This window comes from Trichosurus vulpecula, chromosome 6, assembly GCF_011100635.1.
Source record: "Trichosurus vulpecula isolate mTriVul1 chromosome 6, mTriVul1.pri, whole genome shotgun sequence".
NCBI lineage: Eukaryota > Metazoa > Chordata > Mammalia > Diprotodontia > Phalangeridae > Trichosurus > Trichosurus vulpecula.
The window spans coordinates 111793157-111812649 of NC_050578.1; positions in this window are offsets into that span (position 1 = coordinate 111793157).

Genomic DNA, 19493 nt, shown 5'->3' on the forward strand with positions numbered 1-19493 from the left:
CCCCATTCCCCAGTCAGCCCTCCCTTCTGTCGTCCACTCCCCCCCATCCCCTTTTCCCTTACTTTCTTGTAGAGCAAGATAAATTTCTATGCCCCATTGTCTGTATATCTTATTTCCTAGTTGCATGCCAAAACTTTTTTTTTGAACATCTGCTTTTAAAACTTTGAGTTCCAAATTCTCTCCCCTCTTCCCTTCCCACCCACCCTTCCTAAGAAGGCAAGCAATTCCACATAGTCCACATGTGTATCATTATGTGAAACCCTTCCATAATACTCATGTTGTGAAAGACTAATTATATTTTGCTCCTTCCTATCCTATCCCCCTTTATTCAATTTTCACCCTTGACCCTGTCCCTTTTCAAAAGTGTTTGTTTTTTATTATCTCCTCCCCCTATCTGCCCTCCCTTCTATTGTCCCCCCTTTTTATCTCCTTCCTCTTTCTTTCCTGTGGGGTAAGATACCCAATTGAGTGTGTATGTTATTCCATCCTCAGGTCAGTTCTGATGAGAACAAGATTCACTCGTTCCCGCTCACCTGCCCCCTCTTCCCTTCCTACAGAACTGCTTTTTCTTGCCACTTTTATGTGAGATAATTTACCCCATTCTATATCTCCCTTTCTCCGCCTCTCAATATATTCCTCTCTCATCCTTTAATTTGATTGTATTTTTTAGATATCCCTTCATATTCAACTCACCCTGTGCCCTCTGTCTATATATATATATATACATACATACATACATATATACATACATACATACATATATATGTATATATATGCACACACACACATATATGTATATATATATATATATATATATATATATACACACACACACACACACACACATACACATGTATATTCCTTTCAGCTAGCCTAATACTGAGGTCTCATGAATTATACACATCATCTTTCCATGTAGGAATGTAAACAAAACAGTTCAACTTTAGTAAGTCCCTTATGATTTCTCTTTCTTGTTTACCTTTTCATGCTTCTCTTGATTCTTGTGTTTGAAAGTCAAATTTTCTACTCAGCTCTGGTCTTTTCATTGAGAAAATTTGAAAGTCCTCTATTTTATTGAAAGTCTATATTTTGTCTTGGAGCATGATACTCAGTTTTGCTGGGTAGGTGATTCTTCATTTTAATCCTAGCTCCATTGACTTCTGGAATATCATATTCCAAGCCCTTCAGTCCATTAATGTAGAAGCTGCTAGATCTTGTATTATCCTGATTGTGTTTCCACAATACTCAAATTGTTTCTTTCTGGCTGCTTGCAGTATTTTCTCCTTGATCTGGGAGCTCTGGAATTTGGCAACAATATTCCAAGGAGTTTTCTTTTTGGGATCTTTTTCAGTAGGCAATTGGTGAATTCTTTCAATTTCTATTTTACCCTCTGGCTCTAGAATATCAGGGCAGTTCTTCTTGATAATTTCTTGAAAGATGATAGCTAGGCTCTTTTTTGATCATGGCTTTCAGGTAGTCCAATAATTTTTAAATTATCTCTCCTGGATCTATTTTCCAGGTCAGTGGTTTTTCCAATGAGATATTTCACATTGTCTTCCATTTTTTCATTCCTTTGGTTCTGTTTTATAATATCTTGATTTCTCATGAAGTCACTAGCTTCCACTTGCTCCAATCTAATTTTTAAAGTAGTATTTTCTTCAGTGGTCTTTTGGATCTCCTTTTCCATTTGGCTAATTCTGCCTTTCAAGGCATTCTTCTCCTCATTGGCTTTTTGGAGCTCTTTTGCCATTTCAGTTAGCCTATTTTTTAAGGTGTTATTTTCTTCAGTATTTTTTTTGGATCTCCTTTAGCAAGTCCTTGACTTGTTTTTCATGGTTTTCTCTCATCACTCTCATTTCTCTTCCCAATTTTTCCTCTCCTTTTCCAACTTGCTTTTCCAAATCTTTTTTGAGCTCTTGAATGGCCTGAGACCAGTTCATGTTTTTCTTGGAGGCTTTTGATGTAGGCTCTTTGACTTTGTTGACTTCTGGCTGTATAGTTTGGTCTTTGTCACCAAAGAAATATTCCAAAGTCTGGGTCTGAATCTGAGTCCATTTTCACTGTCTGGCCATGTTCCCAGCCAACTTACTTGACTCTTGAGTTTTTCGTCGGGGTATGACTGCTTGTAGAGTATAGAGGACTTTGTCCCAAACTTGAGGGGCTGTGCTGTTGTTTTCAGAGCTACACAGCAAACTCTGGCACACCAGCACTACTCCTCCTCCAAGAACTGCCAATCAGGACCAGACTCAGATCTTAAGCAGACTGTGCACTCCTGCTCTGATCCGCCACTAAATTCCTCCCACCAGGTGGGCCTAGGGCCAGAAGCAACTGCAGCTGTAGTTCTGTAGCTGTACCACCTCCGGTACCCCTGGGGCAGTGCCCAGACTGGGAACTCCTTTCACTCTGTCCCAGCAGCTTTTCCCACTAACCTTCTCTGTTGTCTTTGGTGTTTGTGGGTTGAGAAGTCTGGTAACTGCCACAGCTCACTGATTCAGGGTGCTAGGGCCTGTTTTGCCCGGCTCCTGGTCTGGTTGTTCTGCGTGGCCCACACTGGGCTCTGCTCCACTCTGCTCCCCAGCCCAGTGCGATAGACCTTACCCCATGACCATCCAGGCTGTCCTTGGCTGGAGCCCTCCTTCCCTCTGCTGTTTCATGGGTTCTACAGTTCTAGAATTTGTTCAGAGCCATTTTTTATAGGTGTTTGGAGGGACCTGGGTGGGAGCTCATGCAAGTCCCTGCTTTCCAGCCACCATCTTGGCTCCGCCCCCCACCAGCTATTTCTCAATTGCTAAACACAGTAGCCTTCATCCTTCTTGACCTCTGTGTAGCTCCTCATGCTTACTCTCTCTTTTCTTGGCTTCCATGACACTGTTCTTTCCTGATTTTCCTGTTTGTCTTGACTACTGTTTATTTTCATTTACTGAGTCTTTATGTGTCTCTTGATTCCTTAGCCTGGGTTTGGCCCATGTCTCAGTCCTTGGTCCCCTTTCTACATCATCTCCTTTGGTGAGCTCATGTGTTACTATTAAGTTCAAATACCATCTCTGTGAAAATCCATAAATGCTGATCCATTTATCCCAAATGTCTGTGGATAGTACTAGTTTCCCCTCAAGTCCCACATCATCAATGGGCTTTTGAGAACCTCCTCCTAGATATCTTGTAAGCATCTTGATTCCTTAAATACAAAATAGAACTCATTATTTTCCCTTCTCCATCCTTTCCTCCCAAACCTGACTTTAACCCTTTTCTATGGTAATTAGTTGCCATTTTTTCCTTTCTATTTTATCTCTGCAGTATCTTTCACAAAACATGTTTTGGGCTACATTGTTAGTGGAATTAGGGTGGTTTGAGCTAACTCCCACATTCCCATACCATCAGTTGGGATTTTTGTTAAGCCAAGATAGTATGTAACAGACCTGGGGCAATTTAAGTTAACTTTACCCAGGTGGTTAGACCTAGGAACCAGCTGTGAGCCCTTTGTGAGTTATGAGAGTACACAAAGACAGCTCTAGAGAGAAGTTCTTGAGATCTGAGGAATATTCTTGTGAACTCCTTTGACTGGGAGTTTGCTGAATTTATTTTAATTTGCATATCTTCACCCTCATGCTTTAAGTTGTCCATTGTATCAGATGTGGAGCCATGGCTGGAACACCTTAGTTTAGACCCTTATCATTATCCAACGGAGCTAGCTGGTGCCCTGGATTGAGCCCTAGACCTGGAGTCAGGATATCCTGAGCTCAATTCTGTCTTTAAATACTTCTAGCTATGTGACCTCGTAGCCTAACCTCCATTTGCCTCAGTTTCCTCAAATATAAAATAGAGATAACAATAGCACCTACATCCTAGTGTTATCATGAGAATCAAATGAGATAGTATTTCTAGCTTAGCACGGTGTCTGGCACATTATAGATATTTATGTCTCCCTTCTCACCTTCTCTTCCCTTCCTCCCTCTCCAGAATATTCTGGTAGCTTTCTTATTGGTACCCCTGCTTCTAGTCTCTCCCTTCACCAATCATCTTCCACACAACCAGCAAAACAGCCTAAAGTCACAGGTCTGACCACATCACTCTAATGCTCAGGACCCTTCACTGGCTCTCCTTTGCCCATGGGATAAAATACAAACTCCAGAGAGATTCTTCATTCTCTCCCTCTTCTGGAGATGGACAGCACGTTTCATCATGCATTCTTTGGAATTGTAGTTGGTTGCTGAGTTGATCAGAATTACAAAGGCTTTCAAGGTTGATTATCTTTATAATATTTCTATTGCTGTATAAGTTGTTCTCCTGGTCCTGCTCACTTCACTTGGCATCCATTCATACAAGAGCCCTTTCATTCTCAACCCCTCACTCTTCACCCTCAACAATTCCATTTGATAGGATAAAGCACCAGGCCTAGAGTCATGGAAACCTGAGTTCAACTTTGGCCTCAGCCACACTTAGGAGTTATGTGACCTGGGGTAGATCACTTAGCAATCTGTCTGCTTCAGTGTTCTCAACTGGAAAATGGAGATAAAAATATACCCACCAACCTCTAAGGGTTGTTGTGAGCGTGAAATGAAATAATATTTGTGAAGTACACCATAAATCTTAAAGCACTGTAGAAATGCCAACTATCATTATGATGTTGAACTCTCGCTGTTTCTACCTTTATAGTATCTATTACCTGGGATATCCTACAAGTTCTCTTTTTGACATTTAAAGCTTTTCACAACCCGGCCCTTTCCTACCTTTCCGAGACTTTCTATATGCAATATGATCCAGTTGCATACACTGGCTTACTTATCATCCCTTGAACATGACCCTCCTCCATTTCCCATCTCCATGACTGTATGGCCTGATCTCTGTGCCTGAAAGGCTCTTTCCCCTCTCTTACAACCATTAGCTTCTTCCCTGGCTTCCTTCAGAACTCAGATCAAGTTGTCCCTTCTGCAGGAGGCCTTTCTTGATTCCCCCAACAGCCAACAATGCCTCCCTTTTCAGATTACCTTCATCAGTTCTGTAGATATCTTACATAAATCTAATTATTTAGACCTTGTCTTCCCCATTAGAATGTGGACTCAATGAGGAGATGGACTGTTTCCACCATTCTTTATACCCTCAGACCTGTAGCACAGTGCCTAGCACGTCGTGATCACTCAATAAATGCTGTTTCCTTGACTCAACACTCTATCTTCGGCATCTCTGAGACTCTTCAAAACATCCCTGTGCCAGGAATTCATTTCCTCCTCAATTCTGCATTTCAGAATCCTTAATTTCCTTCCAGACTCAGCCTGGAGCGTTTCCAAGCACTGAGGTTTCAGCATTTATCTGCCAGGCAAGTTAAGACCCTTTCCTTTGGCTAGACTTTAGCTGATGAGGCAGCATAGGGACCAGAGATGAGTGGCCTCTTACCCTCAGGAGAGTGGAGGCATGAGATGCAACAAAACTGATGGAGTGCCTGTGCTTATTTTAATTCCTTATTATTTACCCTGCAGTCTGTTTTAAGTAAAGGTCCCATTGCCATACTATGATGCCACATATATAATTCTGCTTAAGCCCAAGGGATCCTATGGGGAGCTGGAGGCTTTTGAGTAATGTTTTTGAGTAGATGATGGTGGTTTATAGAACCCACTTGGGTCTATAAACCTGATTGTGTTAGAGGTGTATTATATACCATATATTTAGTGCCTAAAACCATGCCTTGTATGTACGAGTTACTTAAAATTATTAATTACTTAATTTTTATTAATACTTAATTGTTAATTACTTAATAATAACAGTGGTAATAATGATAACTAGCATTTACATATTGCTTTAAGGTTTGCAAAGCACTTTACAAAATATCTCATTTTATTCTCGCAACAACCCTGGGAGGTAGGTGTTATTATTAACTCTCTAAGCCGCAGTTTCCTCATCTGTAAGATGGGGATTAGTGACTTGCCCAGGGTCACAAAGCTATTAAGTGTCTGAGGTAGGATTGGAACTTAGGTCTTTTTGACTCTAGGTCCAGTGCTCTATCCATGCACCACAAGATAAAGCAGAGGATAGACTATTTGTATGCTACACTGCATTTGTTCTGTGGAGATGAAGGACAACCACATAGAGCTCTGGACTTAGGACCCAGGGCAAGGCATTTGGCTTCTCTGGGGCCAAGTTTCCTCATATGTAAGATGAGTGCTGGATTTGAAGACCTCTAATGTCTTTCTCCAGCTCAAAAATGTATAAGACCAAGTATATACTGAGAAGAATAAATATATTTACTCGGTTGGTAGCCAATTCCAGAATAAGTATTTACCATAGAAGTCTGCTCAAGCTCAGAAGGACAAATAGTCTTTCCAAAACCTTAATGCCACACTGGATAATCACTAAATATGCAAAATATTTGCAATCTATTCATGGTATTTATGCCAGAGGATCTAAACTTGCAGACAAATATCTTCTATCAGTAAAGAAATAGCTCTCTCATGTTACCACTCGTCCTAGAGCTTTCTGAAGCTGATTTATTTATTTTTTTTCATCTCCTATTTTAATACTTTACCTCTAAGTACCTATTCATGCAGTTATGCTTGATAAGAGTAAAATTGGAGCCTTCACCAGCCAATCAAACTCCTTGTTTCCTAATGGCAAAGGGGAGAGCCTTTATTTCCATTTCATTAAAACGCTGACTGCTACTTCACTCCCATACAGAAAGAAAATAAATTTCCTTGGAATTAGTTGGCAGTTTTTAAGACTCTTATGCAAATTGGTAGCAGGGCTCAAGTCATTATAAAAGAAGCCTATAACTCTGGAAAATATGAAAAACCAGAGGACTTTGACTTATATGCACATATGTAGCAGCATTTAAAGGCAGACCATGAGTCTTTAGCTTTGTTAGCAAAAATGAGATTTTTCTTTTTCTGAGGAAGGTATGGGTGGCCAAATGAAATCAGCATCTCGGAAAAGAAAATTTAAATATCTGGAAAGGTAAAAGAAATGTGTTGCATCTTGGAGAAAAGACTGGAACAAAGGGTGGAACATCAGATAATAATCAGAAAATGAAGGGTGAAGAATAGAAGAGAGACCCGAAGTGAGAAATAGTGCTCCTATGATAAGCCCACTGTTTTCATAGCTGCCATTTTTTAAGAGAGAGAGAAAAGCAAATCTCACCATCACACTCACATCTTTCACAAAAGCTTCTTGTCATGGGGAAGTCACTCTGACTTTCTTTTTCCTCTCTCTCCTTCTCAATGAATTTGTGTGTCATTTGTTTGTCATGTAGTGAATAGTCTGTTTGATATCAGCAGTTTAGATCCTTTTCTCAAACGTTCTTTGAATGTATTATTTTGGGGAAAGGTGTGTGTGCGTGTGTGTGTGTGTGTGTGTGTGTGTGTGTGTGTGTGTGTTTTAAAGCCAAACAAAAGCATTATTTTGCTGATGCTGGAATTCCTGGCTCATTTTTCATTCTTTCCAATTACAGAATCTAATTAAACAATAATCCTTGCACATTGGGGGTAGGAGTTAAATATCTGTCATTGTAAGCAAGGCTGTGTAATGGATGTTGAGGTTAATTATTGTACAATTGATTCTACCAATGAATGGGGGATATTGTGATTAGATTCCTATAAATTAAAGTGTGAATTTATACTTTCTGCAAGGTGTGAAGCTGTGTTGGAAATATATGCTAAAAATTATAGATGCTTCTATGGTGGCCCATACCCAAAGTAAACTGCTGGAATAAGGGGATCTCTGCAGTTCAATATCTTTTGCTTCAACCTCCATTCACTGGAAGAGGGAGCAGTATCTATAGTCCTAAGATATTGAATTTGGACTTCGATGGTATCATACAACGGAAATAACAGTCAACCAAGCATCCGAAAACCTGTAATTAAGAGCCCGCTCTGTCATTAACTCACTCTGTGACCTTTAGGAAGTCATTTCAACTTTGTAGATTTCATTAACCTGTATAAGTTAAATGATAGGGCAGGACTACGTCATTTCCAACTCTTGAAATCTTTTAATTTGCTCTTCAGGCCACCTAAGCAGTGGGGAAGACTAGATAAGACCCAGAAAGTCCATGGTAGAGTTATGGGTAAGTGGCCCAAGAAACTCCAAATCACAGAATCTCAGAATTTGAGGGGAGGTCCACTTTGGTCCAGTCCATTTTTAAAGAAGATTCTCCTTTATGATATCCCCAATAAGTGGTCATCCAGCCTTTATTCAAAAACCTTCAGTGGGAGGGAACCCACCAGCTTGTAAGGCAATCTACTCTGCTTGTTAAGAAGTTTTTTTTTTTACATGAAGCCTAAAATTTCCTTTACCACCCATTGCTCTTAGTTCTACTCTCTGGGGCCAAACAGAACAAATTTAGTTGCAGTTTCAAATGATGATACTTGAGGTATTTGTCAGGTTTCCCCTGAGCCCTCTCTCTTCAAGGCTGAAATAACCAGGTCCTTCACCAATTCTCTCATAGCATGAATTTGGAGGCCATTCACTTTCCTGGTTGTCTTATTCTGGACTCTCCCCAGGTTAATGATGCCCTTCCTAAAATCCCAGAATTCAACATAATTCTGAAACATAATTCTAGTTCCTAGAACTCAACATAATTGGTGGGCGGGAGTCTCACTAGAACTGAATACCCTGGGATCAGCACCCCCTATTAACCTTGGACCCTCTCTCTCTTTTACAAGAGTTTAAGATTGTATTAGCTCTCCCCTCACCTCTACCTCTTAGGCCTCCTGCTTCAAGGCAAATCTCAACTGTCACTTTTTATGAGAGGTTTGTGCCAATTCTGGCCAGTTGTTAGCATTATCTCCCTCTTGAAATTTAGCTTAAATATTTGTTTTTACTTCCTATAGCTCTGTGTATATAGTATATTTTCTTATCTGTCTATATGCATTTTATACCTGTAATAAAGAGTTTAGGGCAGAGACTTTTCTTTTGAGGTTTGTATTTTCAGTACTTAATATGTATGGTGCCTTGAATATAGTGAGCACTTAATAAATGTTTGTCAATTGTATTAAATTGGATTTACTTTCTCAGCTGCTTTATTATATACATTAACCCATTTTGAGCTTGAAGTCCACTGAAACCCCCAGATCTTTTTCAGACAATATATTTTTTTTAGCCATCCCTCCATTACAGTTATTCATATTCTGTACCATGTACTTTCTTGTTCCTACTTTGTACTTGCGAAGTTTTTTTTATCAGAGTATATTACTCTATATCTATTACTATTTAATTTCACTTTGTGAACTACTTCCCATGAGGTGGAGGCAACAATATGCTGGTATATGTTTAAGGACCAGCTCTCTGGAAAAAGTATACATATATGCACATGCATGAATACATGTATGTAGATGGACATATGTACATAGATACACTTTAAAATTTAATTTTCACTGTTAACGGGTGTCACAGTGGATAGAGCACTGGTCCTGGAGTCAAGAGGCCTTGATTTCAAATTTGGCCTCATACTAGTTGTATGACCCTGGGCAAGTTACTTAACTCTGCCTCAGTTCCTCGTCTGTAAAATGAGCTGGAGAAGGAAACAGCAAATCACTCCAGTATCTTTGCCAAGAAAACCCCAAATGGGGGCACAGACAGTCAGACATGACTGAAGTGACTCAATGATAACAACATATCACTTAAACTGTAGATAGTCAATTAAATGATAAATCAAGTGCTTGTTTGTAGCATTTGCTACAAATATTTGAGGTGTAAATGCTCATATTGGGAATTTAATAATCAGCTCTTGCAAGTTGATATGAGCCGACTCTACCAGGTCCTTGGATGGAAGGATGTTTAATATTTGTTTAGTATTCTTTGGAAGACTTTTCAAGGTAGAAGTGAATTCTGCTTGAGCAGATGCCCTTTTATATCTCTTGTCCCATCCTGGGATCTGGGATGCTCTCTGTGAGACTGAAAAGTGGAAGGACAAGAAAGAGGGGACTTTTGGATCATAGGAGCATAGATCTCAGAAACCATCTATTTCAAAGCCCTCATTTCATATATAAAGAAACTGAAGTCCAGAAAGATTAAGCACCTTGCACAAGATCACAGGAAGTATACATCAGAGGCGGTATTTGAAGCCAGATTCCCTGACTTCAGAGCTAGTATTTATTCTGCTATATTTTGCTTTCTACTACAAGTGCAGGAAGAGGTGAATTTTAAGAGCCAATACCACGTACATAAAAGAAGACTACAGACTTCCGGCTGGAATAAGGGGGAATCAGAGAAAGAACCTAAGAGAATAAGACTGAGTGGTCTAAATATTGATTTGTGGATGGACTTTGGTAACTTTGTAGTTTTTCCTTCTGCCATTTTATTCCTTTTGATTTATTTCCTTCAGTAAGCTATTTTAAAACTAGACCCCAAAAAGGGTTCCAAGCCATTTTGCGGGGAGTAAGGAGTTGAGGAAAGAAATTATCTCTAGTGAAAAACCACTAGCTGGTAACGGAAAACCCAGGAAATAGAGGCAATGTGAAACAGTTGGGTGCAGCGTAGTTGGTGCACTCCATTGAAGCACAGGGGTTCCCAAGCCCAAACCTAGGCTATCTGGCTGAGTGGAGAGAAGGCATGGGGAGCCAGCCAGGTTGGGGCAAGGAAGGCATGAAGCTTCTATAAAGACCTTGGGATCTGGGTGAAGTGAGAAAAATAATATCTTGAATACATCCTGTAACTTGCCTCTTAATTGAGCAGTAATACTGGGGTCTAGATTCTTGCTCTAGTTACCAATTGTATTATTCATCTCAACTCCTTAGATGCTGAATTTCTAAAAGAAATCCTGAACTTTTAGTTTACGCTTCCCATGGATTCTATTTTAGATGTAAGCCTTTCCCCCCTTTTCTACAGGAAAAGATAGTCCTTCCTCTAATTTGATGTCTGGCTAATGACCACTGGCCCTGACAGGATAGAATAGTCAGAACAGTACCAAATAATGGAGAACTCTTTGAAAACTGTGTAACTTTGGAAAAGTGGTTTTAACTCTCTAGGATGTAGGTGTTGTTACTTATTTGTTTCAATTGCATCTGACTCTTTGTGACCCCATTTGGGTTCTTCTTAGCAAAGACTCTGGAGTGGTTTGCCATTTCCTTCTCCAGCTCATTTTACAGATGAGGAAATTGAGGCAAATGGGGTGAAGTGACTAAGACAATGAGAAACACTGAGCAGCACCAGCACAGGAGTAAAAAGCCTCTCTCTTAAAGCTCCTAGGCCACCATTCTTTAAATTAGTATTTAACTGTTGCCTTAAGCAGCCACACAGTTACATGGTTGGGCAAAATACGATATGTCCTTTTGAAAAGCAAACCAAATGACTGCCACTCAGCACAATTCCAATTAGTCAATGATTGAGCATGCAATTCTTAAAGGATTCCTTTTCTCCTCTCAGATACAAGTTCTGAGTTATCGGTCCCAGAAGTCTCGACTGTTAAGTAATCTAGGTGTTGGTCATAGACGTTCACAGGCTACTTGGGGGCACATTCAGTTTGGAATGATCAATTTCCAGGAGGGCCCACCCCTGGAGGAAGGGAAATTGCTAGGGGCCGTTCTTTGGTGACTTAGAAAAATGCCAGTAATCTAATCAGCTGGGATTTATCCAGTCCATCAATACTTTGTGCTTAGAACTCTGCTAGTTGCTTCTGGGGAATCAGATATCAAGAATATATCCTTTTCTGGAATGGGCTGGACTAGACAGCTGCTGGGGTTTCTTTCAACTCTAAAATTCAGTGACTCTGTATAAGACATGGACCCTTAAGAATCTTCGAGTTTCAGAATTGATTAGTGGATAGAAGGTTTATATAGCCAGTGGATTCTGAGGAGAATAAGTGAATTATAGTTGCAGAAGAATACTAGAAATGGGGAAGGAAATGGTGAGAAAATACTGAAATTACTAATTCATTTCTTCAGTAATCATTTATTAGGTCTCTATTAGCCTAGTGCCACGGAACATTGGATTTGGAGTTTGAGGAACTGCTTGGTTGTACCTACCTTGTGACCTTGGGCAGGTCATATAACCTCTTCATGCCTCAGTTTCCACATCTATAATATGAAGATTCTGGACTAGTTAATCTTAAAGGCCTCTTCTAATTCTAAATCTCTGTCATCATTATTACTTGACGGAGATGCCAATAAAAGTAAAATATTTCCTTCACTCTAGGAGCTCAAATTCAGGAAATGGTGGTAGGGAACAACAGCGATGAACCACAGTTTGTTGACATTTTGACAAATGGTAAGAGTAGACCCTTTGCCTATGTAACTAGGATACAACAAGAGCTGACCTGCATCACTTTATATATGTGATTTCATTTGAGCTTTGAAACTCTGTGGGGATGGAACAACAGATATATTTTTTCTATTTTACAGACAATAAAACTAAGTTTCAGGGAATTAAAATGACTTGCCTATAGTTTTGAAACTAATAACTGTCAGATGTGGGCTGAAAGCAAGATTTTCCTGACTCCAAATTCAGCACTGTATCCATTACACCAGTTGGGCTTCTAAATTTCACCTCTCTACTGGATTAAAACCAGGCTGAAGATTTAATTAGAAGTGCCCCCCAGCCCAATATGGTAGCTATTTCCAATATAGTAATTTTCCCTCAACAAGGAAAAATTGGAATAAAAAGAAGCCTAGTCAGACTCAATGACATTTCTGTATCCAAAAAGCTTTACAATAATATCATTAAATACAACAGTTCCCAACATCAGACTGAGATTTATTTATGATACAGCAATTTAAGCCAATGACCCAAGCTTTCTTCTCATTCCTCATCCCAAGCTATAGTTTAGTAGTTAGAGTAACCATTTATGGGTAAGTAGGGCTTTGATTCACATCAGCGATAGTGGGATGGGAGGCAGAAGGTTATCCAGGGGAATGTGTGCTTCCTCTTCATAATGGCATGGTGAATGTTGTCCCTACACCTCACCTCACAATACTTTACCATCTGTATTGGGTGGTACAGTAACCTTTTGGCCAACAATCCCAAGGTCTTTTTGCTGTAGTGCTCTTTGCCTGTGGCCCATCTTCGTCTCTACTCAAAGGATCTACTCTTTGGGGAATGAATAATCCCTTTTCTTGGTGCCACTACACTCATGATCAAACTATCCTTTGACCTGCTTAAAATGTCTCACCTGTACCCCCTTGTTCCCTACCTTAGATTATTTTTCTTTGGTGCAGGAGACTCTCTAGTTACAGGTCTGCCAAGGTCTGCCAGCCATTTTTAATTCAGAACAAAATGGCTCTTCTCATTTCTCAAGGATGCTGCTTCTTGCCACTGAAATAGAACTCTTTCCTCTTTCTCATAGCAGGGACTAGCACACACACACACACACACACACACACACACACACACACACACACACACATGCTCCTACAGAAAGACAGACATTGTACGGGCTGCTGCTCTAAAGATAATTAAAGAATCCACTAAAGTAGGGCTGTTAAAAATCATAAGGACATGTCAAGCATCTACAGACAGTTCACTGATAAGGGCAATTTCCTCAACATTAGCCTATTAGTAGCTGACCCCATTTGTAACAAAGAGGGCTTATCAAGTTAATTCTCCATCTAGCTTTAGTTGCTTCTGGTACAGAAAAGAAAAAAGGAAAACAAACCTTGAAGGTTTTTTTTTTAGTTTGTTTTAATTTTTAGGTTTTAAATAGAGCCCACGGGTTCATGGCTTCCAGATCTCTGCATTGAATCCACTTCTGCCAGCCCAGTCACTGTCCCATCGGTTGCCCTGCCCCTCCAGGAGGCTCTTGAAGGAGAGAAGGGAGAGAGAAGGTGTGGGTCCTGATGCTCCGAGTTCCAGAGTAGGCTCACCGGGACTCAATACAGTTATGTTGCTCTCTTCCTGTAGGGCCAGAGTTCTTGACCTTTCGTGGTCTTATAGATCCCTTTGGCAAGATGGTGAAGTTTATTTGACACCTTCTCACAATAATATTTTTCAAATGCATAAAATGAAATTCATAGGATCACAAAGGAAGTAAAAATAAAAGCTATCAAAATGTTCAAAAAAAGAAAGAAGCTCATGAGTCCCAGATTAAGAACTTCTGTACTTGGGATATGGATTGTCTCTTCCCCAGCATTGACAAAGTGGGAGAAGCAATGTCTGACTCTAAACTCATTCAAAAGCCATCATTGTTGACCTACCTTTAAATGAGAAGTTGGGAGACTCCTAAGGAGGAAAGTGTTAGCTTCTCTTTCTAGTACTTCTCAGGATGTTGCTTTTATTGGAAGCTGTGCATGTTCCTTGATGATATCTCTTTGGTGGGATGAAAAGAAGTCTAGTAATCTTGACCATTTTAAAGAATGAGGACTTTGTTATGCCTCTGAAGACAAAGCACATTTAGACAGAGCACTATTAATAGGATATTTAGGTTAATGACTTAAATAACGGCCATAAAATGTGGAGCCCAGCCTTTAACTCAGGCCTATAAAACAGAGCAGACATTTCTGATAGATGAGATGAAAAAAGTAAGTGGGTCTTACCTACAACACACACACACACACACACACACACACACACACACACACAGAGACCAGACTTGATCCTCTGGTGGGTGAAGACTGAGCATCTGTACACATTCACCCAGGGAACCCATCAGCTCCGGACAAGACAGCTGTAGAGGCAGTAGTATCCCCCCAAACTAGATGAATAGCAAAGGACTGAGCAACAACAGAGGAAGAAGCCAAGATCTTGCCTGCCACTTTTATTGTCCGCTAAAAAGTTGTGCAGGTCCTATATAAAATAGAGCTGATTCTCTAACAACCTAAAGCACAAAAATTTCCTTTAGCACTACAAATCTGGAAGATTGTGTGAATCCCTTAGAGAGAATGGGGTTTACTGGAGATGAGGAATGATCTCTCCATGGATCTCAAGTGTATTTCCTCTCCAGCAGTGTCTCAACCACAGTGTAAATCTGGAGGATGGTATGTGTCCTTTAGGGGAAGATGGGACCCCCTGGGGACAGAAAGAGATTTGTCTTTGATGGTTTATGAGGTCCTAGTATGTTTTTTTTACATTCTTTCTATGGTGTAAAATATAGGTTACTTTGTATCCAACATTTATTGTTAACTTGAATTCTTCCAGGAGAGCTAAGGACTCCTATTACCTACTTCTCTAGAGACTTAGTCAATCTATACTGTGATGTTCCCAGGAGAAACCCAGGGTGGTAGTGTGAGCCAAAGATAGAATTCGTGAGAAGGTTTTGAAATTGAAGTTCATAGAAGGCTAGATTGTAGGGTTCTGGACTATAGGTTTCACTAGATTCTTCAGGTTACTCATTCTCTGCAAATGCTTTCTGTGGCCCCCTGGGAAATGTCTTTCATGTTTGTTTCTCCTTTCAAGTTAGCTACATTTGCTGAATGATTCAATTGCCAACTAACTTTCCTTCCATTACCCTCTCCCCTCCCTGCCTCCAAGACTCATCTCTTTATTGATTACTTGCCCTCCATACTTTTTCTTCTCCTGCTCCAACATCCAGAAAAACGTCCCTTTGTAACTTCTACAGGCCATTTGACCAGTTGCAAACCTCTGGGGTTCCTTTAATGATTTATGCTACCAGGTCTCCGTACTTTGTTGGCACTCCTATGTTCAAGCAGCGCATCCCACCCCAGGGTGGTAGGCCTCCTAAATTCCCTACTATCACTGTATCCTCTGTAACAATTCATTTAAAAATGTTATAGCCCAAATATTGTTCAGCTAAGAGAACAGTTCATTTATAACATTGTTTTTATGGAACAAACTGCTCCCTCGCAGTGTTAGGCCAACTAACTATGTATTTATGTACACGTGAGCGTACACTGCCTTCCTGACCCTCCTCTTGGACTTTCTCTACAATGCCCTTAGAAACCTCTTCACCCTGGAAGCTCATTCTACCCCTGCACCTCACACACTGAAAGTATCCTCTGGCCCTAAAGCCTCTCCCTCTGATTGGCTAGCTCCTTCCAGAACCTCCATTTTAAGGAGGATGCCCAGGCCACCAGTTTCTTTATTCCTCTTCCCCTCCCCACCTGCCCAGCTTCTTTTTACATGTTTTCTTCTTCCATTAGGATGTAAACTCTTTGAGGTCAGGGACTGTTTTTCTTTCTGCTTTGTATTTGTATTCCCAGAGTTTACCACAATACCAGGCAGAGAGTAAACATTTAATAAATGTTTGGTGAGTTGGCTTGGCTCGACCTGCTACATTAGGCAAGTTAGTTCTTAAATGGAGTTTCCTGCATTTTGATGAATGTTCAATAGAATATTGACCAGATGTCCCATGTGTCTTCACCCTTCTGAGTTTCCCTTCCCTATTTGACTTGCCTTAAGGTGTTTTTTGGACATCATGGAAATTATTAATCAATCATTTCTTCTTTTAGGGAAGCTATCAAACTGGGTGCTACCAACAGAAACTATTCCAAATCTATTTTTAAAAATGTAACTTTAAAAAATCACACAGAACATGTTTCCTGTGTCTCTTACGCCTACTTCTGAGTAGTGCCAGGTAGTAAACATGAGGATTAGAGACTTCCATGATACTGGCTGAGGTCTAGTGGGACTCAGTGCCAGGGAAGACAGGACCAGGTGGGGTAAGATTAATGTAGTGGTTCCCTGCAGCCTGAGAGGTGAGGGGAGTGGCGTATGAGTTGTCAGAGGGCTGTTACCAGTTTAGCAAGTACAGAATCTGGGAAGAGGGCCAGAGGCAAGAGGCGAGTCGATGTATTGGTAGACTGGAGTCTGCAACAACGAATCAGCAGGATCCAAGGGAGAAGGGAGAATCAACAGTCTGAGGCCATGTGAGGGTCAACAAAAACCAGATATCAAACAGACCAAGGAAGAAGACCCCGAGTTCAAGCAAAGAACTTACTACAATTTGTTATGTTTAGTGAGCTATGTGCCTATGGGAGTTTAAGCTAAATGTGGTAGGCTCGCCCTGCCTCCACCCCTATTTTTATTGATAAACCATAGCTATGGACAACCCCTGCTCACCTCCATTAGAGCTGGGTTGGGAATGTGAGTGTACAATAGTAAGATAGGGTTGGATCTCTGGTTTTGCTGGTGCAGATAGCTCCTGGGAAGTAAATCCTCATGATTAAAGTACCTTCTCTATAACTTAGAGGCTTGTCCAGAGAGTTGTCCAGAAGACTGATACCTAGGGTCACACAATCAGTATGTTTCAGAGGTGGGATGAGAACCCAAGGCTTCCTGGATCTGAGGGCGGTTTTCTATTTACTGTGCCGTATTGCCTCTCACATAATAGCAAACATTTTTAAAAAAGTTAAATCATTCAGGTTCCTCTGCAAAAGGTACCATGAGATAAAAGAATGCTTAAGAGTTATTCTGTTTCCACTGCCCCAAACCCCTCTACCCAGAGACAACCCTGAGGAAAATCAGAAATTATGTCCATCTATCTCTCTTTTTTGTACCTTCTACTTTTTCCCCAATGCTTCTCCCATCTCCTCCATAAGGTTCCTGGCTGCCTAATAAAATTAAAAGTGATAGTTACACCAACTCATGTTTATATAGAGCTTGCTTGTTCATAGGATCATAGATCTGAAGCTGGAGAGGGATTTTGGATACCATCTAGACCCACCCCCTAATTTTTACATATGAGGAAATTGAATCCTGTGGAGGTCAGATAACTTATAGGCACTCAGAAACTAAGCAGCAGAAGCAGGATTTGAACTCTGGGCCTCTGATAGCCAGTGCTCTTTCCATTATTCCAATCTATTTCCCCATGCTCTACTTTCTTATTTGGCTATAAGTCATGAAATATTACAATCTCTGAAGAATTAAAGTTGCAGATCACCTAAAGGTCAAGAGAGAGGCCCGTGGCAGGCTGCAAAATATTACCAGCCGAGACATGTACAAAAGAGATGCAAAGGTTGAGTCACGCAGAGGGGAGAATGATTGGAAAAGGAGGTGGGCTGGGCACTCTGACAGTGAAGGAGAGCCAACGTTCATTCTTCATGGTCCATTGGTTTCTAGGCAATGACAAGAAATTGAGAAGAAGACATCCAACATGTGAGATCATCTGTCTGTGGTTGACCAGGACACAAGAGCATAGATGGGTTTTATAGATGAGAAAACTGAGGCTTAGAGAGATAAAATACCTTGCTTAGTCTTATGCAGTCCATAAGGATCACAGTTCAAACTTAAACCCAGGTGACCCCATTTTTTGCTTTCCAACCAGGCCTACTGTCCCCCTATAACACCTCATGTATCCATAGTTTTCCTTTGCCTCATTTCCTTAGGTCCCCCAGTCCTGTTAAGTAACCTAGTAAAAGATTAGTGTATGCAAACCTCTGCCATATGTTTATGTGTTTACCTATAACTCCCAAGAAAGGCACTTAAAGAAGTGACTTATGGCTAGCCTACATTATTATGGTAGTGAGTAGGAGCTATTTTGGGGTAAGAGGGTATTTTGGTATCTCCCAAATCAGTCCTATGAGTAGATGGTTGATATTACACTTAGCTCTTCCTCCTAAAGGGGGTAGGAGGTGGAAAAAGGACATCCTTTTCAGCTTTGGGTCAAGAGCAAGTAGTTACAGGTCAGTAATGAAGAAATCTCTGAATTTTGGTGGCAAAAGGGAAATAAATGGTACAAAGGAGTCTGGATGAAATCGGGGGTGTTTTGAGAATGATTTCAAATTATGGTTCAGGTCCAAGAAGCCTTAACTAATGCTCTCTGAACTCTATCAATGGAGGGAACTTTTGTTCTTTCAATCTCTGTTCCATCTGATTACCTTGTAGCGTCAGTATCTCTTAGGAAAGGTGGAAAGCTGGAGCACGTACATAACCTGACTTGCAAGCAGAATCTTTTATGGGCCATTGGACAGCAGTATCTTTGGTTGTGCTGAAAAGAAAATGGATTCATCCCCATCAAATTACTTTGATCTTGTTTTCTATACACCTAAATAGAAAAGGGAATACACTGGAGCTCTTCTGTAGCCTGGCTCTGTGCCTATGGATCTGTCTTGTACATGACATCATCTTGTAGTTGGATTTCAGTTTGTAAAATCCTTTAGATTACAAAGATTCCAATACCTGCCAGAGAGACAGCCTGGAATAATGGATAGTGGGTTGGACCTGAAATTAGAAAGATCTGGGTGTAAGTATTAAACATTGTGTAACCACAGATGTGTCGCTTAACTTCTCATTGCCCCAGGCAACTCTCTAAAGCCATAAATTTCACATGTTACCTGTCTTTATGAAGTCAGAAAATCTGGACTGAAAAACAACAAAACCCACCCCATCCCCCAAAACAACCAAAAGATCTGCCTATTTTGAATTTTGTGTTAGAGTGAATAGTGCCTGAGTAAGATTTCATTGTATAAGCTGGTTTTTAATTTTAAAGAATACAAATGGACAAATGGTCAAGTAAGGTTAGGGTGTAAGACTTGGAGTCAGAAAGACCTGAATTCAAATCTTCCCTCTGACACTTGCTAGCTGGTAGCAAATGACTTCACCTCTGTGTCACTTAGGTAATTCCCTAGGACTGATCTATTAAAGCACAAATGATTTGCAATCTGTGTTCTCGAAAAATTGCACAT